At 31.6% G+C, this 24,583-nt stretch overlaps 1 protein-coding gene across 2 annotated transcripts in view; it reads left to right on the top strand.

Annotated features, from left to right (window-relative positions):
* Positions 1–24,583, top strand: part of LOC139503040 (innexin unc-9-like) — a 128,234-nt gene that overhangs the window by 20,882 nt on the left and 82,769 nt on the right. For both annotated transcript variants that reach the window (XR_011659011.1, XM_071292716.1), the window contains exon 2: positions 1,349–1,487. The gene's annotated coding sequence lies outside the window, so the exon portion shown is untranslated. The remainder of the gene's footprint in view (positions 1–1,348; positions 1,488–24,583) is intronic.

Below are 24,583 nucleotides of genomic sequence, written 5' to 3'. Positions count from 1 at the left end.
TGCATATGTTGATCGTTTATCGAACTTTATAAACCAATCACTATGCAGGAACTGAATTGTGTTTGACACTTTCAATGACTTTGACTACTCTACGGCACGGCTGTTAGTCAAATAAAAATTTCAAACCGTTCCGTGTGACGCCATTTTATGGACATCAAAATCATTCTTATTCACTGAATATTTTTATCAAACCATATATCAGCTGATATATATTTTTGATTTGAACCATAAATGAATTAATTAGGGCACACATAGTCAAAGAACTGAATTTTACATGAACCCTTAAAAATCCCAATTCATCCGATTTGCAAACACATTTTATAAGATAGTACTTTTGGACCATCTACATTTCTGGAACAATTTCAAATAAGAAAATATAAAACTTTGAACCTGAAATTGACGTAATTGTCTTTAAAGATACTGGTTTTATGAATGTATACGCCAAATGCGCCATATGTCAACAAAGACAAATCATCAGTGACGCTCGAATCAACAATATTGAAATACCAAATGAGGTACGAAGTTGATGAGCATCATTTGAGGATTCACAAATATAAGTCAAATATATGTTCCCGGGCAGAATTCAAGAACTCCTTTGTGTTTCGAAAAGTCTAAAAGTATAAGCAAAAACAGCGACTCTGCGTCATGAGAAATGGGTTGTGTTACGAACTGTGAGGCTAGGATTTACGGAAGTGAGACTAAAAGGAAAAAAAGGTAAAATAAAACGATGAACTGTATGAAGAGAGAGTAATGAGTGTTTGAAATAAAACCAATAGACAAAAATAGAAAGAAAACAGAAAAAACAAATAAAGACTAAAAATAAAGGTGTAGAAAAGTTGAAAAACACATAAATAAAGGCCCCACTCCCCATTCAGACACTTGTGAGTTGTTCGTAATTGTGTGAACGGCTTTATTCTAAGAGGACTCGGTTGTCGGTTGTTGGTGTTTTATATTACCTGTTTTATGTAATGCCTCTTATCCTATTTGCGAAATATCTAACGTTTTGCAAACACAGGAGTTACTGTTATTGTTTTTGCAGTATTTATACAAACCACTACATATGAAATATCAAAATGTATGTCCAGAATCTTTCTTTATTTCGATGATAGACAACAGCAACAATTCATTTTTGCTGTGATGACGTCAATTATGACAGAACATTTAATATATCATTTTCTTATTTATTTATTTATGCATTTATTTTATTTTTTACAGTGTGAGCAGCTGTTTATATATTAATCTAGAATTTTATCTGATATATATGAATTCAATCATAATAATATTAATTTTAAAGCTATCTATTTTTTGCTATTATATTAGGTTAATTAATGTTATTGTTCATTTTCAGTTGAAAACTTGCCATATCCTTTTAAATCGGAATATAATGTGAAAACAAAAAACTAACAGAAGAAGGATAACGAAAAAATACAGTTTGGAATTTTAGAATCTTATAAATTGTAACCAAACATATAAAAGGATTTCGTAAGGTAAGTTCAAATCACAGTTACGATTATACTATTCAACTTTCTGATATCACAAATTATTGTTGGGGTTTACGTTTAGTTACTGCATACTATTTTCACATAATGATTGATACATATAATGCTATAGATCATAGCTACGTCATTAGAAAATGCCATTTCCCTTTTTTTCAGATTTAAATCCAGTGTGAACAAACATATCTATCTAATGAGGGATAATTGTAGCACTCTATAAAAGGGTTATCCCTCAATATAGGTATAAAAAATAAAAACACAAAAATACTGAACTCCGAGGAAAATTCAAAAAGGAAAATCCCAAATCAAATGGCAAAATAAAAAGTTCAAACACATCAAACGAATTCATGGATAACAACTGTCATATTCCTGACTTGGTACATGCATTTTCTTATGTAGAAAATGGTGAATTGAACCTGGTTTTATAGCTAGCTAAACCTCTCACTTGAATGACAGTCGCACCAAATTCCATTATATTGTCAACGATGCGTGAACAAAACAGACAGACACATTAGGTAAAAATGTCAAAAATAGGGGTACAGCAGTCAACATTGTGTAAACGAAATATATAGGGTTTGTTCCCAAACTGGTAAACAGTTAAATACTAAATCGAAAAACGACTTTAGTGTACATATATTTTAACATCGTGAATTGACAAGAAAGAGTCAAATCAAGGTACCAAACTATTAACATAGGTTATTACATATAAGATGTAGTAGATGGGGTTTACCGAATTGAGAAAAACCAAAGGCACTTGTCTCATAAAAAAAATCATATGTAATTCAATAAAAGGTATATTAAGTTATAAAGAAAAAAATTCTGAGACAAGTGCCTGTGAAAATAACGGGCAAAAAATGTAAAAACTGGAACTAATGGCCCGAAAAATGGACCAAATGACGTAAATGAAAGGATGGAAAATAATAATGTGCTTAAATACAATGAATAGAGAAAAATTCACAAATAATAAACAAATAAAAAATTGGACTAAAAAATAAAAAATAAAATAGCCATACCTTTTATAAGGATCACGAAAGATATGGTGTGTTGGCAGAATAGTTTTTAGTGGTCACAAGGTACTCTTTCAAATTTGAATTGATTTAATATCAGTAAACTACCAACTATCTTACTATCTATTAATAATATGGGAAATGTATAGCTTGCAACAAGGCCAGGTTTAATCCACAATTTCATATATCAGAAAATGCCTGTATCAAGTAAGGACTATGACAGTTGTTATCTATTGTTTTGGTTCGTTTGAGCCATTTGATAAAGAAGTTTCCGTTTTTATCACTACTTAGAGATCGATATTTTTGTCATTTTACTTTTTACCCAACTAGCAATTGATACATCTAGTTATGTCGACCGTTCATCAAATTATATAAACAATAATAAGTAGTTTCAAACTTGATGGTTTGATTTACATTTTCATCGCAAACTCAATGTTTCCATTATGCCAGCTGTTTTCCAGTCAATTCGTTGGTTGTTAAGTCGGGTGTATGGTTATGTGATAGTTTCATCCATTATTTGATGTTTTTGAGATTTTGTATTGTCCCATTTGCTTAGGGACTTTCCGTTAAAAATTTTCCACGGAATTCGGTATTTATTTATATCAGTTTTATGGATATTGTATTTTTGAATTGTCTTTTGGAGGTACTCATTGTATTCCGTTTTGTTTAATTAATGGGTTAATATATATTTGTCTCCCTTGTACAAATAACATGAATATTGATTAATAAAACGTAGTGTGGTACATTTCATATGATTCCACGTGACCTATTTCTAGCATAACTTATATATGATAAATGACTTAAAAGTCGACTTGATAATGTCCTTCTAAGATTTGAAACTATAACTCATTTATAAGGGTTTAAATTTTTTCAAATATGTCATTTAAATCTGTAAAATTTAAATCTCGAATGATCCCTACTGTTTATGCTGCGACGGGTTACGTATATACATGTACCTTCCCAGCGCTACATTTTTACTTACATGTAACGGATATTAAACTATTGTCCCATGAAACAAACATTGGAATTTAAACTAACCTTATTTAAATCTAATTTCATAGTTATGTTATCTGCTGCTACCTTAAACATATTTGGTAGTGTTCCAAAAAGTGAAAAACCTGAATAATTTGTGCACATAACTTAAAGATGTAGCAAATGCCAAATATACTAATCTAAAGAAACAAGTGTTGATATAACAGTTTTATAATTCTGACAATGACTACTTATATCCTAAAAGTACAGCCGTTAATATAATGGCTTTCAGATACTTACATTACTAAGATAATAATGAAAATGTACAATTGTACTTAATTAATTCTATACAAATCTATTATTTCATGTATCGTGCATATTAAAAGCAGTGGGTGGAAAACATGTAAAGCATTTGATTTCTTTTTCTTTTATAGTAATAGCATGAGGTAAATAGAACAATATCACCGAAATATGTATATAATTACTGCAACTTAAGTGATAAATTATCGCTTCAATTAACTATTATTACGTACATGCTTGAATCAGATGGTCCTGGTATCTGCTATTCAAAAACAATATGATATTTATACCTGTCTGTTTGTTTTGCTCACACAGTTTTGTCAAATTTATTGAATTTGATTCGACTGTCAAACAAGTGAGAGGTAAATAAAGGCAACAGTAGTATATCGCTGTTCAAACTCATAAATCCATGGACAAAAAACAAAATCGGGGTAACAAACTAAAACTGATGGAAACGCATAAATATAAGAGGAGAAAAACGACACAACACTACAATGTAACTAAAAAGCAATCTATACAAACAGGTTAAATTTACCACTTTCTACATACATGTAAGCAAATGTCTGTCAGGAAATTTGACAGGTATTTTCTATTCGTTTGATGTGTTTGGTTTGAGATATTGATTTTACTATTTAAATGAGGGATTTTCCGATTATAATTTTTCTTGGAGTTAAGTATTTTTGTTTATTTACTTTTTATAGATACACTAAATGTAATTTACTAGAGAGGCGAACGATACAAGAGAGATATTTGTCGAACAATAAAGGCAACAGTAGTATACCGCTGTTCAAACTTATAAATCCATGGACAAAAAACTAAATCGGGGTAACAAACTAAAACTGACGGAAACGCATAAATATAAGAGGAGAACAACGAAAACAAACTAACAATGACACAGAATGAAACAAACACAAGAACACGAACACCAAAATTAAGCTGAAATATGAACAATATGATTAAAAGGTTGATGGTGTGTATAAACTAAATAAGACAGCAAAAAATCTTAAACAACCAAATTATGTTTTGAAGGCAGCATTGTACGATCTATATAAATAAGCAGGTGTCTACAAAATGCTTGAAGTTCTTAATCACCCCACAATGAAAAAAACTGTAAATAAGTTAATCAGAAAAATAAAACTCCCATCACCACCAAATCCTCAGAAAATAACATGAATGTAATACTAATTTTACCATTAACGTGTTTTTGTTTTCCATATACTATTTATTTGTTCAGAGTATCCAGGCGAGTGGAATACTGAAACCTTCCAATGTTAAAATAACTTTTCTACCTTTCATTTGTTCGCAAATAAAAACATTCCTATATACAAAGCACTTGTTTCACACTAAAAATTGATCAAAGTTTAATTAAAATTCAAAGACAGTACAACGTATATTTTTTGCTAAATAACAAGAGCAATATATAACAAATACTTCAAATCAAAAAGATTTTTTTCATGTAAAAATTCCATCAAGGAAAGAGTTGGAAGCAAGATCTTACAGTCCAATTAGACATAATTAATTCGTCCTGCCTAGACAACATTAAAATTGAAAAGTTATCGTTTACAACTTTTCATGTCAATACAAACCACTTTTGATTCTGTGTTGGAGTTTTGAAGAAAAGAATCATACTTGTGATAAAATAATTGAACGTTTTGTGTCATATGCTGTTAATTTGTAGCAAATTATCAGTTTGCATATAAATCATCAATACTCATTAACGAAATTGCTTCCTCTAGTGCAATTACCAATTCATATAGTTTTTTTTTTTTATTCTTTAATTGTATATACATATTTTGAAACAGTAGGAATGTCTTATTGAAAACTCGTATATCAACTTTAATTTTTTGAACTTTTGAACTATATATATAATAAAGAACTTGAGCATACTTAGCATTAGTTAAAAATTGAATGCAAATAGGAATTGTACATTCGAATAAAAGTTAGACACAATTTAAGCAGTTTGACTATTAATGTTTCTTAAGTGATATTCGAAATCTAATACAAGATGATATAACCGAAAAGAATCACAGCTATACCCAATCGTTGAAAATTGTAATTGTATTTTTAAACATCAGTAAATTGTTGTTACTCTGTCGGTCATTTTATTATCAGATTTGTTACCGCAATAAGAAACACGAGTATTATCTTAGGTTGAGTAAGATCAACTTCAATTTAGGATTCCCTTACATCACTCCCAATTTAAATTGTACTCAGTCTTTCGTTTTTTATGCAGTGTTTTGAAGACAGTTGTTTGTTTTCATCTTTGGTCAATTTTCAATCCACCATTTTCTACATTAGAAAATGCCTGTACCAAGTCAGGAATATGACAGTTGTTATCCATTCGTTTGATGTGTTTGGACTTTTGACTTTGCCTTTTGATTTTTGATTTTCCTTTTTGAATTTTCCTCGGAGTTCAGTATTTTTGTGTTTTTACTTTTTCCTACGATTTATGATTGAATGTCCTTAAGGTATCTGATGTCCCTTTTAATACTTAACTTTACTTTATCAAAAGCGAAGAAGAAAGGTAAACCGTGAAATTCAAATTCCAATAACTGATTTCATGATGCTGACATCCTGTTTCAGATCAGTTATTTTCCCTAAAACAAAAACAAAAAACACCTTTAGTCCTAAATGTTATAAATCATTTGATTTCCGTTAAGTACATGTGTACCAAGTTATAAGCCTTGTTTCTTTGATATGATTTGTTTTGAAACCATGTTAATTATCATGATGTGGCTCTTTGTATGGTGGTGTGTAGTCTAAATGTTGCGGTTTCAAAGTGACCAGAGGTTGTCCATCTTCACGTTGTACGGTCTCTTCTTGATATTTGTCTCAATGGCAATTTTCATACTGTTTACCTAAAATACCACAAAACAGTGTTCTCATGCATACCAATACATAATAACTTTGAAATTTGAAGACAACTTAGGCCGTGTTCACACCAAATTCCATGTACAGTAAACTTGTTTACAATTAGTTTAATGAACTGGACATTGGTTTCACATTAAATTTGTTCACATCTATACACCTTGTTTAATTACCTGTACATAAGATTTGTTCACATTTGTAAACTCTATGTCATTTAAATGTTCATTACGTAGAATCGAATGAAACGTTTTCGGACAACTTTTCTAGCAGTAAGGGAACGACCATTTGACTCTAAATAGGAGGAATGGAAATATTCCGAACCTCAATTGGAAAAAGAAAACAATTCTGGTTCTACAGATGACAAAAAATATTCTGAATCAAGAGTTTCCCCATACATTAAAGTGTTAAATGTTGAAGAAAAAAAAAATGATTACCAGCATCGAAAAAAAACCGGAATAAAACGTTTGCGCGGCAAAATTCGGACTCAGATAAATAATCAAAATACCCCCCCCCCCCTTTTTTTTGAAGTTAAGTGGTTGCTTCTTTACTATGAAAGCTATTTTGATGATTTGCAGTAGTTTAAAAATAATAAAGATGTCTCGATTAAGCATTAGAAAACGTAGGCTGCAACAGCGTGCTTACAGACGAAAAAGAAGGATTGATATATTAGGGATCACTATATTTCTATCTTTCCTGTTTGTTCAAATGGTATTTCTTCTCCAAGAAGTATTTGGCAAAAGGAGGAGGTAATGCTTTTTTTTTTTACTTTTTAAGTGTAATTTCACGGATCCGAGATACTAGACAAGCAATACATTTACCTCACACTTTTTAAGTAATGCATTTATGAGTGAATCGTTGTTTGAGTAAAGACCAGTGGCAAATATTTCTGTGTAAGTCAAGTCGATTCGGAAAGACCTTAATTTTTAAATGAATTATGTTTTCGGCAATGATGCTGCTTTGAGTCTTGATAAGGGCTTATTAAAGCTACGTTAAGTTTTATTTCTAAACAAAACAAATAAATATATCAAGTTCAGACAAATATTTCTGTAAAGAACTTCATAAATAATTGCTATAAATATATATATTTTTTTTTAAATCGTTTCTTCCTTAAATATGCACGGTGAAACTAATGTTTTAAATGCCCAGTTTTGTGTACACTTAATCTACACAAGGCCTACATCGAGTATCGACTGCATGTAGACAAAACATGATTTACACTACATGTAAACATTGAGTTTTATCAATGGGAACGTAATTTTGTTTAGTTTACGTGTGAGTTACACTTACACAACACCGAGTTTAGGTCAATGTGAACACGGCCTAATATGATGATATGTAAATCCTCCAAGTAGTTGGCTAATGAGGTAATAATCTACATACATAATGTACATTTAGAATGTATTCTATCTGTAATTAGTACAAGGAGGAAATTATCTCAATTTAACAACCTAATTATTAATCAAGAAATGACAATATTTGTAATCACTTGTTATTGTAATTGTTACTACACTACCGTATAATTAGTTGGTATAAGTACATGTGATTGCACTGACATGCACCGACTAAACATTACTTGACAAGTGGTAGGATAGTTATTTTTGATGTTTAATTGCAGAGCTTGTGTTTACTTTTGATTAGTCAAATGAATGCATAAGTTTCGTTGTTGCTTTGCATTTCCTTATTAAGGCTGTACATAAGATGATTGATTTAGTGTTGTAATTAAACACGATATTTCTCCCACTTGTCTTTTTCATAGCGACCATTTTTGTATTTAAAAAACAACGGGGACTCCGAAAAGAACCAATATCTTTCCACAAGAAAACTGGCAATCCTAGTTTCTTAAGAGCGTAGTCGAACGCACCTTGCCACTGACATGTTTCGAGCTCACAATCTAAGTTTTTGACAGTCATTCAAAGATTGTCAAAACCTGGCTTGTAAGTTCGGATTGTGTTTGACTCTGCTCTCCACTCCTTCGACGTGTAATCTTTAAACGCATAAAGTTGTCCATTAATAACTTGCGATAATTAATTATGCATGTATCTTTAATATCTCCAACTACTAATAATATATCGTTTTCCTTGTATAATAAAATTGATAAATAATTTTTTTAAAGCACATTCCGGACAAATACTTTCGTTAAGTGGTTTATACGCCAATAAAAGAATTATTCTAATATACCAAAAATGAGTTACTTGACCGTTAAATCTAATGTCCTCAGTGTCGTACCCACACTCTTATCCCTTTCCCGAGATAGTGACATCCTCGAACTATACTTATCACCAACTTTATATTGCACAGTCTGACGTTTTTTATGGTGTGTTTTTACACTGTAGTTTGTCTTTTTTTGTTGATTTATTGCATGGTGTTGCTAGTTGGTCTTTGCTTATTATTTTGAATATTCCTCTCAGTTTTCTGCTATTGACAATTGGTAGGGATACTTGCTCGGAACACCTTAACGTTTGATGGGATGTGTGTTGCTCGGTCGTTAGTTTTCAATTTAGTATTTTGTATACTATTGTTTGTCAGTTCGTCCTTTCATTTTTAGCCAAGTTGTCAGTTTATTTTCGACCAATTAGTTTGAATGTGGTATCTGTTGCCTTTATATTGTAATATATTAACGACGACACTACGTATCATATTACATTTATTGATAATGGCAAGTGGTTTTTTTTTCTTACTTTTACGTTCAATAGCAACTGTTTTAAACAAAGAAAAATGTAAAGGAAGACAACAAAACATTTATTTTTGTCAACAATACTTCAACGAATCGTTGTCAATATAATGGAATTTGATGCAACTGTCATACAAGTGAAAGATTTAGCTAGCTAAAACATCAGGTTTAATCAACCATTTATCACATAGAAGATGCCTGTACCAAGTCAGCAATATAACAGTTGTAATCCATTCGTTTGGTGTGGTTGAGTTTTTGGTTTTGCTATTGATTAAAGACTTTCCGTTTTGAATTTTCCTCCCGGAGTTCAGAATATAGTGAACTTACGTTTTATTTCATACTGTATATACATTTTTATGTGTACGTTCAACGACAAGAGCTATTGAAGCTAAATGTGAATGATAATAACAAAACATTTATATTTTCAACAAAGGTACTTTTGCATGCTATGAATAAAACAACAATCCTTGATTTTTGTGGTTAACCTTTGTCTGATGTTAATAGCATTAAGAGAGGGAAATGGAAATTAATGATGATACATATATAATATGAGTCTACAAGCGAATGGAATGCTTGATCCACTATGTGTCAGGTACATGATACTCTGGTCCATATATGGAATGCTTAAGTGAGATACATTGTAACTCATCAAAAATACCAGGTACGCCAGACGCGCGTTTAATCTATAAAAAAACTCGTCAGTGATGATCGAGGCAAAAATGATGAATTGCCACACATTGAGGGCAAAAAATTCCGAAAGGTCTTGCCAAATAAAGCGTAGGTTAATATAAATATCTGGTATAAACAATTCATAATAATTTTAATAGTTTTGTAAACAGTCAATTTATATAGATATGTCAATATCAATGCGTATTTAAGACATCAGTATATTTATACACAATTAAACAATGAAACAAGGAACCATTACTTTTATATCATATACTTAACAGTAAATACTATTTCTTGAATCACAAATAAAATTGCCTTGGTTTAGAATTAGTATAGGGGTTAGTACATGCATATATCAGTAGACGCTTCCCTGTTTGCGCACTGTCTCCTTCTCTTCTTTTTTTTTAAGTTAATGCTATTCGCTCAGGATTTACGAGATTTAAACATCGTTAAACTTCTTTCGCCTTTAGTATTACATTTAGTGTTGGTTGTGTGCAATATGAAACACAGAAATCTCTAGTTTTTAATAGCGTATTAGCATTGCAAACAGAAGAATTATTTTTACTTAAAATTTGAATAATTATTTGTATAAATGGTCATTGTTTGACATCAAAGGTCAAGCATATTCTAAAGATTAAGCTATGGTTGGTCATGCATGAAAAAATAGTATGGTTCGATTGCTTTATCCTATCAAATGTCGGATAAAGTTGTTTTATTGTATAAATGGAAGCAACACCAATTATATTGCTGTATTAATTAAACAGATCTATATGACGACTTATTCTTACAAAAGAGTCGCTGATAACTGCATGGATCATATTATAAGAAAAAAGAAAACTAAGCATGTCTGTTTTCACACAACAATTCAAAATCAAGCTTCTTTGTTTTCTGCTCTTTGGCCAAGATAATCCCCGTTTCCATTCCCAATTGTATCACGAGATTTAAACATCAATAAAATGCTGTTGTCTTTATTTGCCCATTGCAGATGTAAATTGAAATCAATTCTGACAATTTCTTATAATCTTAATGTTAAATAAATCTTCATACCATGAAATTTTATATGTATGATAGTAAAGAAATACGTAAATAAAGAAACATAAATTTTCATTTTTGAAAGTAATATGTTACTTTTAGTAGAATTTATAGTCTATGAACATATGTTTAATGAATTAATACATAATTCCTGAAATTATGCATAAACCTTTTTCAATTATTTTCATGATTATTTAATAATAAACTATGATTTTAATGCGCAAGGTAATGTTATCCGATATTATTATGTAATAATGATTTTGAATTAATAAAATGCATACAGCATGCTGCTCAATTACCATAAATTATATTAAGTTGTTCATGTAAATCAGAAAATAATTACTTACAGAAGTTGACAAAACATTAAGAACAGTATCAAAATGAGAGTGTGGGAGTGTTTACGGAATAGAGAAAAGTAGGCTATTATTACAGAAAATTGGTAAAAAAAATAAAGAATACAGAAAAATAAGCTGCAAAAAAATGAAAAATTAATTAGATGCTAACATATAAAGAAAGTAGAAAGATGCCTTACAAAATCACAAACGAATATAAAATTGGAGAACCCTCTTAAAATTTATACGTATTTAAAAAACATTATGAAATCAGGATGTTGCATACATAATATCAGCGTGGAGTTATATTGTTACATTTCATATCATGTAAAATTATAAATATATCAAATTCTAGTACGTGTGTACTTGCAACTTGTAAAACCACTTCTGGACATCAAAAGAATTCCGACTATAATATGTAATTTCTTCCAAAATTACGAATAAGAACTATACGTTTTGCTTAGATATTACTATCCAGTGATTGTAGACTGAATGTAAAGTCAACTTTAGGTCAAATAAAGATTGGTGTTCTACAAGTTACACTACTGTAAATATATATGGTCACAGTGACATCAAAACATGTTTATCTATACAAATTTTAAAAAAATCAAAAAAGGGAATGTAAAAAAGAGTGAAAAGAGTGCATAAAAGAACTCGAGGATTTTAATTTTGAACTAATTAAATAACATATACCACGTTATAGATACTTGTACGTGTAGAAAGATATTTATACAGTATAGATGGCATGACACGGGTTATGTTCTTCTCATATATGTTATGATGGTATGATACTAAACCCCTCACCAGGAGGATTGTGTCTGATATTCATATGATGAAGACATAATTTTTCAATCAGTTTAATTGAAGTCTGGAGCTGGCATGTCAGTTAACTGCTAGTAGTCAGATATTATTTATGTATTATTGTCATTTTGTTTATTTTCTTTTGTTACTTCTTCTGACATCAGACTCGGATTTCTTTTGAACTGAATTTTAATGTGCGTATTGTTATGCGTTTACTTTTCTGCATTGGCTAGAGGTAAAGGGGGGTTGAGATCTCACAAACATGTTTAACCTCGCCGCATTTTTGCGCCTGTCCCAAGTCAGGAGCCTCTGGCATTTGTTAGTCTTGTATTATTTTATCTTTTAGTTTCTTGTGTACGATTTGGAGTTTAGTATGGCGTTCAGTATCACTGAACTAGTATATATTTGTTTAGAGGCCAGCTGAAGGACGCCTCCGGGTGCGGGAATTTCTCGTTGCATTGAAGACCTGTTGGTGACCTTCTGCTCTTGTCTGCTCTATGGTCGGGTTGTTGTCTCTTCTTGGCACATTCCGCATTTCCATTCTCAATTTTATGTACCAACTCTTAATTGCCCCGATTTTTATTCGATTTGGATCAATTAAACAAAGACTATCAAAGATCTGCCATCGACACAACATTCTCCAAAATAAATAAAAAAAATTAAGATATGACACGTACAACTACTGACGCAGTTCTTAATGAATGACGTACCAGTACCTGACTACCTGCAAACGTGGCAGTGTTTGCCAGTTTATTTAGATATAAATCTAATCACTTTAAAATTCGTATGGTTCATCAGTTATCGAAGAAAAGATCGATTTGTAACAAGTTCTAAATAACTATCGTCACCAATAATCGATTAAAAAGTCCGATTAGTAACAAGTTCTTAGTAACTAGGGGTTACCAATTATTGACGAAAAAGGCCGATGAGTAACAAGTTCGAAGTAACTGGGGGTCAACAATTATCTCTGAAAACGTCCGACGAGTAACAAGTTCTTAAGAAACTAGTGGGTCACCAATTATTGGCGAAAAAGTCCGATGAGGAACAAGTATCGACGTCAAATGAGTAGCAAGTTGCTAGTAACTAGGAGCATTCAATTATCTACGAGAAAATCCGATGAGTAACAATCATAGTCTAAGTAGCTGGAGACCATCAATTATTGCCGAAAAAGAATTTAATTCGAAGAGTAACATATTTCCAAATAGATTTCTATCTCTAATTGCTCTAGTTTATCTCCAGTACATATATACTATTACCATTACTGTTCATCAGATTGCTGCTATTAGGTAATAAGATCAACAAATAACTTATCTAATGGAATAAATAACGTAATACAAATGTGTATCCTTATTAAATGTGGTTCTAATTCAAATTATAACTGACAGTATTAATAGTAGAGGATTACTTATATAAACGCCAATCAATTTATATTCATATCTTATTAATTGCATGCAATAATTTAACGATTATCTGAGAGGCTTAAGACAGTGGGTGTTCATTTGATAAATTTTATTTATTTTTAGTATCGGCCCGTTTGTGATAGGAGTTGAGTCAGCAATGTGTAATTTAATGTATGTTACCTTAGAAGTTTCGATACTTATTCCATAATATTTTTTCGCCGTTCCGATTTTATACTTCTTTTAAGTGAGTTTTACTGTGCGTATTGATGTGTGTTTATTTGTTCTACATTGACTATTGGAATAGGGTGAGGGTTGTGATCTCACAAAACATGATTAACCTACACCATTTCTTGTGCTTGTCCCAATTGCAAGTCAGAAGCCTCTGGTATTTGTAAGTTTTGTATAATGGAAAAACAAAAGATATGAGGTATCCATCCATGACACAACATCAGCATTTGCACAGCATAAAAATAAACCACACACAATAAGCAAAGGTTTAGCGCTTTTATTGTTGTCTTTCATCTCAAAGTTACAGTGATTTCTTTAAAACAATTTTGGTTAATTTATATTATGTTTTGAAATTAAGTGTGAGGTCCATTTTAACTGCATCCAGTAAACATTTTTGTCAGCGGAGGCCGCCGTCGGGTTTGGTGTTTTCTCGCTGTATTGGAGACCCATTGGTGGCCTTTTGTCAGTGGTCGGATTGTTGTCTCTTTAACACATTCCCCATTTCACATAGTATGTATAATCTAACAAATGAATATTTGAACCCATTTCCTTATATTTGACCCCATTTCCTCATATTTGACCCCATTTCCACATATTTGACCCCATTTTCTCATATTTAACCCCATTTCCTCATATTTGAATACTGGTAGACAAAGAGCTACAAACTAACACAAACAAGTTTTGTTTTGGCGAAGAGAAACTGACATCGTCCTGGAAACTTTACTTTTTTCTTTCTTTCAAGGAATTGATCATATACAATATTGGCCACAGAATATTCTTTTGTATAAAACTATTTAATTAATCTTTTTGAGGTACACACGCCTTTAAATTATGGTACCTTAAGATTGAAATTCTGTTTCCATTTAATAGTAACACTTCTGTTTTTATTTGTTTGCAGTTAAAAAAATAAATTAAAAAAATGTGGCCATCTGTTAGAAAAAAATAAAACCAATATAACAAACCGTTACTTTCCGGCCGTTAATTTATTGGGTGTTCCCTTATGTTTTTATAGTATTAAGCCAGTTAGTATTACTGAAAGGTAAATAACGATTTAGGAAAGATAAATTCTTTATCTGTTTATAATTTGACCGCTAGGTGCATTGTATATTTAAGTGATGGGATCCTACTGCTGCGGCACGCGCCCGCTCTTATCTTTACGATTATGAAATATTTCTACTGATATAATTCTAAAAACAAATCTTGACTTTCGTTATCAAATTACTTAACCAAACTTTCCTTGATAACAATGATAAAACATCATAAACGATAATGTATTTAGAAAGACAGTATTTTGATTTTTGTTATCATTATCGTTTAAAATTTTTGCTTTTTATGAAAAATTATCGGAAAGGTTACAAAATTACACTGCGAGTTAGCCAGAAAACATCACAGACATTTCCAACGCTGATGCAAATACCGCTACCTTCATAAACAAACATATAATACGGTTCAAAGATATAATATCTGTGAAAATGATCATTAACTGTAACCATGCTTCACGAATGGAGAAATAACGTGAGATAACGCGAGATATCGTGGGGGTTTGTTGTGTTTTGTCTGATTATTGACTCGTTAACGTAATGATGGACAACTCTTTATCACATATACATGGGTTTCTGATAGATTCTAGACACCCTCAATGGCATGTTAATTGCACTATTTCTATTCTAATACCCTCTAAAATTTAACAAAAATATAACAAATATATGGGTTTTGGATAGATTTTAAACACCCTCAATTGCATGGTAATTGCACACTGCTTTTCTTTTTCCAATTCTACTACAATCTTTAAAGTTTTAAAAAGTATAGTTTGTATCTTCGATTATACCCCTTAAGAAAGTATATAAAGTGAGGAGCAAAGGAGAAATTCAAAAATATATGTTAAAGAAAATGTTTAAACAGACAATACAATATAGACAATAAGAATAAAATGACGAAATGAAAAAGTCCAATAAACACTACACAGAAACATTCAGCAGCACACACATAAGTATAACAATATAAAAAAAAAAAGAAATGTGATTGCAATTCTCATATAGATAAATCATGTAAGTGTGTGCATAAAGTTCGTATAGAAATCAATGAGTCTGTTTACCCTTCCGGAGCACCTGAAATGAACTTAAGGTGATACCCAACACTTTAACTAAAATTAATTTGGCTCGTTTAATTTTCTTAAAATTTTGACAAAGTATTTACTTTGACCCTTTGACAAAAATATAAAAATTTTAAAAATTTTGAACCAACCGTTTTATCAGAAAAATTACACTGGTTATATAGATGTTTGACAAACACTCATTTTGATCAAGCTTAATATCCCTTTAACAATACAACGTAATTAAAACGTTTAGCTGATTTTACAGAGTTATCTCCCTGTAGTGTTAGGTACCACCTTAAGTCGTTGGTGGGTTTCGTCTTGCTCAGTCTTTGATTTTCTGCGTTGTCTAGAACTGTTTAAGATATAATTTATGATGATGCTGTTAAACGTCCAGCTGGTATCCCATGGACTCTCAAACCGATGCTAAGTTTTGAACAAAAAGGAAAACTCATTATTTTCACCCCGTGTTTACCTTTGTTTACTCTTTCCTCTTAATGTCGAATGCTGTTTGGAAAGTGTATGAAGATGAAACAATGTATAGAGTAGTCTATCGAAACTGGTCAAGGATTGGACTAACCATTATCATTTTCATCATAAAGCGAATGTTTGCTTTCTAATTATTAAAGTGTTGTAATAATTTTATCAAATTCACATCTTCGCAAGCCAAGGGTTACAAACCAGTCCCCTCCTTAATACATGAAGAGGAGGGGTTAGATCGTAAAAGAGGGACGAAAGATACCAAAGGGACAGTCAAACTCATAAATCTAAAACAAACTGACAACGCCATGGCTAAAAATGAAAAAGACAAACAGAAAAACAATAGTACACATGACACAACATAGAAAACTAAAGAATAAACAACACGAACCCCACCAAAAACTAGGGCTGATCTCAGGTGCTCCGGAAGGGTAAGCAGATCCTGCTCCACATGTGGCACCCGTCGTGTTGCTTTTGTGATAACAAATCCGGTAAAAAGTCTAATTCGGTAGTCATAACTATTGTCTAGCAAAGATGTCAAATTCAATAATAAGAGTAATTTCCCTTTACTTTTTAACATAGAAACCTAAATCGTCCTTAATTATCTAATGGTTATGAATTCTCTTACTCATGTTGGTACTGTACTTTTGTGTACATTCATACAGAAACCTCCACTAATGAGTGAATCATTGTTTAGAATGGTCCCTTGACTTTCTGTTTCAAGGCTTGATTGTTTTAAAGGAAGAGATATTTAAGTTACATCATCTTGTAGAAAAGCCACAACACCTCCTTTGTGTTTATAGTTTTAAAAGGCAGCTCTTCAATTGTTGCATATCAACATTAAGCCTAATACAAAAACAATTCAAAAAGAAAGTTTTTGTATTCGTGTTAACAAACTAAATTATACTCATTGACTTTGTGTTGTGGTATTCTATTCTACAACAAAACCTCTTTGTAATGTTATAAACATATGTTCCCATCAAAACTTCTGAAAACACACCTTTATTTTTAATTGTGGTTATACCAACATTTGTTAAGAAGAGAATGTATCATTTTGTTTAATTACATAATGAGAAGCTATTAGTTAAAACGAGTGCACTGTTAAATGCATTCCTGTCTTTAGAAGAAAAAAATGTGCAGCGTCTGAAATTTAATTTTCTAAGACTCTTTTGAAATGTGAAAGAGGAAATCTGCATTTGTATTTTGTATCGTTGGTAGTGTTGAAACAATACAACATTTGACCTTGGATAATGACCATCTAAGAAATGGAGTAGTATATACATGTATCTATATATATAGCTGATTTTACTTTTATGAAAAGTGATATTATTTTTTTTCTTTGACAATCTGGTGTTCCCGAGTACTCAGATATTGTACGCTCAAAGACCACGACAAGTACCATTTCCTTTTATTCTCAAATAAGGATCTGTATATTTTTTGTGTTTCGTCATCGGTCTACAATGTTCCGAGTGCACTTTATTTCCTTTCCTCAATATGCTCACGTCATTCCGAGAACCGTAAAGTTTCATTTTCTTATTCTCATGTCAATCCGAGGCAACGAGAACGACTTCTAAACATTTTCAAGCCAAGTCTGAGACCACGAAATTTGCGTTTACTTTATATTCTCACTTCAGTACGAGACTTTATATTCTCACTTCAGTACGAGACTTTATATTCTCACTTCAGTACGAGACTTTATATTCTCACTTCAGTACGAGACCACGAACATTACGTTTACTGTATATTGTGATATTCACATATCAGCTCACGACCACGTAGTTCACGTCTTCTTGATATTCTTATACTTCAGGATATTTAGTTCGTCATAAGTTATCTGAGCCAAAATCTTTAGAAAATTGTACCTTTATAATATAGTGCTGTAGAAACCCAGCAATGTGCACGTGCATTATAATGTAAAAGTTTAAACAACTGATCGTTTATATTGATAATAAAATGTTACACTGTACCTGGTGTAAGGTATGGTAACATGTTGTATGGGATATGAGGATTTTACTATCAATACACAATTTATAATCTAAAGTTACAGCATATATATGTAAGTTATACTTATGTGTAATTTCATTAATTCATTTATTTATTTCTCTCTCCCTTCGAATTTCTACTTACTATTTTATTTTTCTCTCAATTTTTCATATTTCCTTTTATTGTTCTCTCATTTACCATTCATTTGTGTTCTCTTTCTCTTATTCTTTCTTTTTCTATTTCATTCATTTTTTTCTTTTTTTTTCTTTTTCGTTTGCTAGTGTGCTTGTTTTATCCTTTCATTTTCAATTTCACTTTTTCTTTCTTTCTTACTTTCTTTCTTCTTCATACATGTACATGTATATTAATAGTTTTTATTCATTTATATTTATATCTTTGCACATAAAACAAGTTCTTTTCAATAAAATAATTTTTAATGTAAACAACGATGTTCAGCCGAGTCACTCAATGAATAATCAGATGTGTGAGAAATTAAATCGGGGTGTGGGAGTGTGGTGGGGGAGGGGTTTGGTGTTTTGACAACCTTTGATATTCATCTTGACTGTAATATGACCAAACATGTTATTCGAAAAGTGCATATTATAATTTGTAGGCTACTAATAATTGAACGTTCATTTCAAAGAAATAAATACTGGCAACATTTTGACGACCTTTCATATGCATCCTGTCTGATATTTAATGCTTCCTCAACAAATGTACATATATGCAATGTAATGTAAACTAATGTGTTTTTCTGTATACCTTTGTCCAACTTAGGTGATACCAGAATAAAATAATATATACTGTTGTATGACCAAACAGGTTATTAAAAAATTACTTGTAATAATTTGTAGGCTACTAATAATTGAACGTACATTTCAAAGAAATAAATGCTTGCAGCGGAAAGTCTTTGATAGCAAGTAGAGATCTTTTTTGGCAATCATACCACATCTCATTATTCATATTTTCAAATGACATGATTAGATTATGTAGAGTTTATAGTTTTAATCAGACGTAAAATTCCACGTAATATAACTTCAATAAATATAATGTTGTTTTGCTTTATTTAAAAAAAAATCAGGAGCAATCGCATCGACTCCAACATTGGTTTGTCTTTTAAAATTACACTAATTCTAAAATATCAAACATTTATCAAAATAAAATGCACATCTTGCAATACTTGCACCTTTTTTATGACGTTTCATTGGATTATATATTTACTTCGGTTAGTAGCCACACGTGGGTTGAACATGTATCCACACCTATCATACATGCATATGCTGCGTCTTAAATGATTAAGTCAAACATGCAATAAATGTGATTTGAATAATAATTTTACTATCAATATATTGATTTTCATTTGATTACATAAACTCAAGGCTCCAGTAAAACAAAATCCCGATGCATGCGCGTGGCGGCAGGTGTTTGCATATTGGTGAAATAACATTATATACCCCGACCATATGGCGCACAGCAGATCGATCTCTCAAATACTCGCCACTACAAACGTGTCTTACTTATTTCATTTTATTGGTTGATAGGTGAAATGTTTAATCGATAAAACAATGAACGTGATAGAAATATAATCATACTTTATTTTTTCTTTGGTAAGTTATATGTATTCTAATATGATAAGAAAGTAAGACTTTTACAGCTAATTCCCTACTGCATGTAGGGCAAGACTTTCGTTAAGTTGCATGCTTTGTTTGTATATTATACAATAGTTTAGAATAACTTCCAATCAAATTCAAATATAATATATACAGGTTTAATTATGCCTATACAAAATGTTTCAAGATGTTAATTACAAAATATTGGTACCCGTTTATACATTTACAACCAAAGCAAGCAAGTCAACCAAAGTTTTACTCTACAAGCATAAGAAAATTAGCTGTAAAGGTTTAAGAAACAAAACATGAAAAAATACCACAGATGACTCCTTGCTCTAAGTTATATAAAAAAGTTGACCCTTAAACTTAGAATGTGTTAAAAAATGTTCATGTTTATGCAAATGCGTTATTCATGAAACGTGTGCAATTTTTCGTCTTAATATGTCAAAAATGATGGGGTTCATACAACTGAATCTTTTTTTTAGTAGTGCATTTTTAATTTTTGGGCTTTGGGTTTTCTACTCTGCGCTATTTTTTCTTCTCCGGGCGCTTTTTCTTCACCCGGGCGCTTCCGGGCGCATTTTAGTAGGACCCTCTTTTACAATTGTATTGTTTGTCTTTTCCATTTGTTTTTTTATTTTTTGTTGCTTAATTGTTTTTTCCCCCTTTTTTATTGTAATCTTTTAACCAGTACAATATGAAACAATATTCAAAATTGATTGCTTGACACTAATGTATATATCATGTTTATCAATGACATTGATAAAGGACGTACTAATTACACTATAGATGAAATTCATCATTATCGTGATAATTTGCTACCTGTAAAACATCCAGCGGCAAATATTACATGAATATTCAGGACGATACAACATTATTGAGATACATGTACCCTTTTTTGTAATACATGTAATGCGACACTCACAGTAGGGTATTTTAAGGTGCCAGTTTGCAGCATAACAGTTCGCAGGAAGAGCTATCCCCCTACTAAGAAACTTCAGGAAGTACACCACTAATTTATGGCCCCATTGCTTTCTATGTTAAATTCCTCAATTTCGAGTGGTCACAGCTCTTTTATCTAAAGTTCAAATAAAGTGACAATCATTGCATGTCAAAGCAACACCTTCTGGTGTCCTGTACTGAAAAAAATCAACATACCTTACATTGCATATAAGAAAGAACTGGTTCCCGGAACTTCGGATGTACCAAAACAGGTACTTCCGATCTGACAAAAAGGCAAAATGTACCCTCCTTTTTAAATTTCAATGCATGTGGATATAAAAAAGAAGATGTGGCATGATTGCCAATGAGACAACTCTCCATAAGAGACCAAAATGACGTAGAAATTAATAACTTGAAGTCACCGTACGGTCTTCAACAATGAGCAAAGCCCATACCGCATAGTCAGCTATAAAAGGCCCCGAAATATGTTTTGAACTCAATGCTCTTTACCGTCTGAGATCATGAAAACAAATAAACCAAAAGTTATCCTACAGTCACGTTACGTCTTATAGTCTATCCTTTTCGGTTTGAAAATGATTGTTGAAATAACGTATGCTGCGCATGCACAGTTGATAAATATAAGTGCTAACTTTAAAGTTATTATCTAATGTCAACTAACTATTCAACAACGCGTTCGATTGTGATCATGAAAAATGTGTTCATTTTTTTTTAGTAATGATTTTAAAGAAAATAGTCAGTAAAGATTTCTCTGCTATATAATCAAAGACATTTTATTTTTATTTTTATCGTCTATCTTTTTCAGATAAGTTTTATTGATATTTATTAGTATAATGATTTTGAAACATGTCTATTTGCCTCCCATTTTCCAATTCAGAGTGTAAGTTTTATTGTTGCTTGAACTTGGTTTTAAATGTGGTGTTAGCGGGTTACCATTTTTATATTGACGTTATTGCGGTTAGTGAAATTATTACATGTACAAAAATCAAATCTTTAATGAATGCACCAATATGGATAGATTTACGCGGAGAAATATGTAAAGTGACCGTCTACAACTTATATTTTACACCAGAAGAGTATTAATTTCATAACCTCAATATTTATGTATCTCCCATTTTCGATCTCTCTTACTAGCAAATGTAGCTATCGTAGAGCAGATGAAGAAAGACAGAATTATTTTGGATAAGAGCAGTGGTGGATCCTGCAATTTTCATAAGGAGGACCCAGTGTCTGCTTAAGATGGGAGATGTAATAGTCAGTAACGGATTCCCTGAATAACCAACCATTTTATTTCACAAAAAGATTGGCATGGCACACTGCCCCCAACTATAAATCCGCATCTGAGGCGCGTGAAAAACACCATCTGAGGCACGTGAAAGACACGTTGATGTTTGTTTCTCCTAAAACTATCAAAATTGTGTTTCTCATCAAGAGTTTTCAATAATTTACACTCTGTTATATATGGTGCTTATTGATGTCCCTTTGTGTGACGGTTTAGTTAACTTTCGCTGTAATTTATTAAGACACAGTGACATGTAGTTATGTACATTCTGTTAGGGTCACTGTCATGGTTTCAAAGAGGTCTTTAAAAGCAAATTATAATAAAAGTCTCTTTAATTTGTCCAAGGACATACCTATAAAATTATAAGGTTATACTGTAAATTAACCAAAGCGTTCCTTAACCGAGAATGTGATGAAGAGCATTACGCTACTTTTTTATATTTTTTTTTCAGTCTTAGATCAGTTTCATGAATATGTACAGGTATTCAGTTTGTAGGACTTACTTCAAACACTTATTATTTCCAGTGAGTGGTACCATTTTTTACAATTTTCTGATTTCCCCACTAATTGCTTTTTTATATTTCTGACTGATTTCCATCCCTTTTGAAGATTCCACTAGAATTTAGTTAGAGGTGTAAAACAATAAACGGAAATGTGCACCTAGTTTTAGCTGGTCGTAACATTTTATTTATGATATGAACATGCCGGACATGAAAGTTCATGTCTGTTTCTGTAGTTTTGATTTCTAAAGGGTTTTACAACCACTGAAGTGATGATTCGATACAGCAAAACGATTTGTGCTTTGAATTCAAAGCATAATGTTCTGTTGGAAACTCGGTACAGTGTTTCATGTTAGTACCATTATAAGAAAAGGAAAAACTTTTAACTGACGATAAAAGAGGGACGAAAGATACCAAAGGGACAGTCAAACTCATAAATCTAAAACAAACTGACAACGCCATGGCTAAAAATGAAAAAGACAAACAGAAAAACAATAGTAAAAATAAAGTTTGCTTAGATATCATGATTAGTATACTATTCTAGGCCTGTATCGTTATCTTTTGAGACACAATATAAAGGGAACTACAGTGTTTCATGCCAGTCCCATTATCCAGTAATTAAAACTAAATATATTGAGTATCTATATATAGTTAGCCAAAATATAACTGTAAACTTAGCTTTACTGTAAAGTATTAAGGGAGCTCTACTAAACTCCAATGTGGCAAAAACAGAACTCTTAAAAGTTTATTTGGGGCATTTTCAGCAAAGGATATGTTTGCTTTATAAAGTGTTAAACTAGTCAAATGATGCATATATACACACATGGAAAAAAGTATTGCAACACCTTGATTTTTTAAAACTTGAAAAATCAGCCTCTTATTTTGGATGAATTATGATAAAGTATTTGTTTAATATTATTGAAGCATTGTTTATGATAACATTGGCATTCAAACGAACAAAAAATGTTTGAAAAAAAATGATTTATTTAAGTGTTTTTTGCACAAAAAAAATGCATTTTACAACTTTTACTGTAGTCGAAATTTACAATGTCAAAAATTTCAAAATTAATCTTCAGATGATTGTTCACATAATGGTTAATTGTTATACGCCAAATAATTAGTACTTTGTGCGCAGCCTCCATTCAAACGGATAACCACATTATAACGTCTTCTGATTCCTGTCATCAATCGACAAATTTGTTGCTAAGGTAGCAGAAACCATTTCTGATGAAGGGCATTGTTTATTTCATGATGTGTTTGAACTGGGGTGTCTTTTCGCGCAATAATGTCCCATATGTGTTCGATATGGTTCAAATCCTGGACCAAGGAAGAAGAATCGAATTCCATTGGAACAATGGATTTTCCTCCACTATGCTAATTTCCAACTTTGGTGAGCTCTGCACTACATTGGATACGGAAAACTGTGTGTCTGTTCGTAAGCAAAGGTCCCCGAAATTGTCTTATTGCCCGATAACCAGTAGCGATGAGTCGATCTCGAACAGTTCTTGTTAGAAGGTTCTTGTATGCCCACCACTCTCTTTTCAGGATTGTATTGTATGCAATGGGTTTCCTTCTGACCAACCTTCATTATGCTTGATTTTTCCTAGCAGATGGTTCAGGGGGTCTTCTTGTGATCTCGGAAGGTCTTTAACATCGTTTATTGCCTGATTTTTATTCTCAAAACGACTTATAGTGGAATGGTGATGACCAACATTACGTGTGGTTGTTACAGCGACATTCCTGATTCTCTCATGCTGATAATATGCCGTATTGCTGCAGTTAAAAGTTGTGGAGCTAGGACCCATTACAAGATGTAAATCACATAACTTTATAAACTTAGTTATTTAAAGTGTTGAAAACAATGAGGATAAAAACATATGTTTTGCTGTTTACGGGTACAG

This window comes from Mytilus edulis, chromosome 14, assembly GCF_963676685.1.
Source record: "Mytilus edulis chromosome 14, xbMytEdul2.2, whole genome shotgun sequence".
Classification (NCBI taxonomy): domain Eukaryota; kingdom Metazoa; phylum Mollusca; class Bivalvia; order Mytilida; family Mytilidae; genus Mytilus; species Mytilus edulis.
Note: the sequence above shows the minus strand (reverse complement) of the source record. Positions and strands in the feature narration are given on the sequence as shown.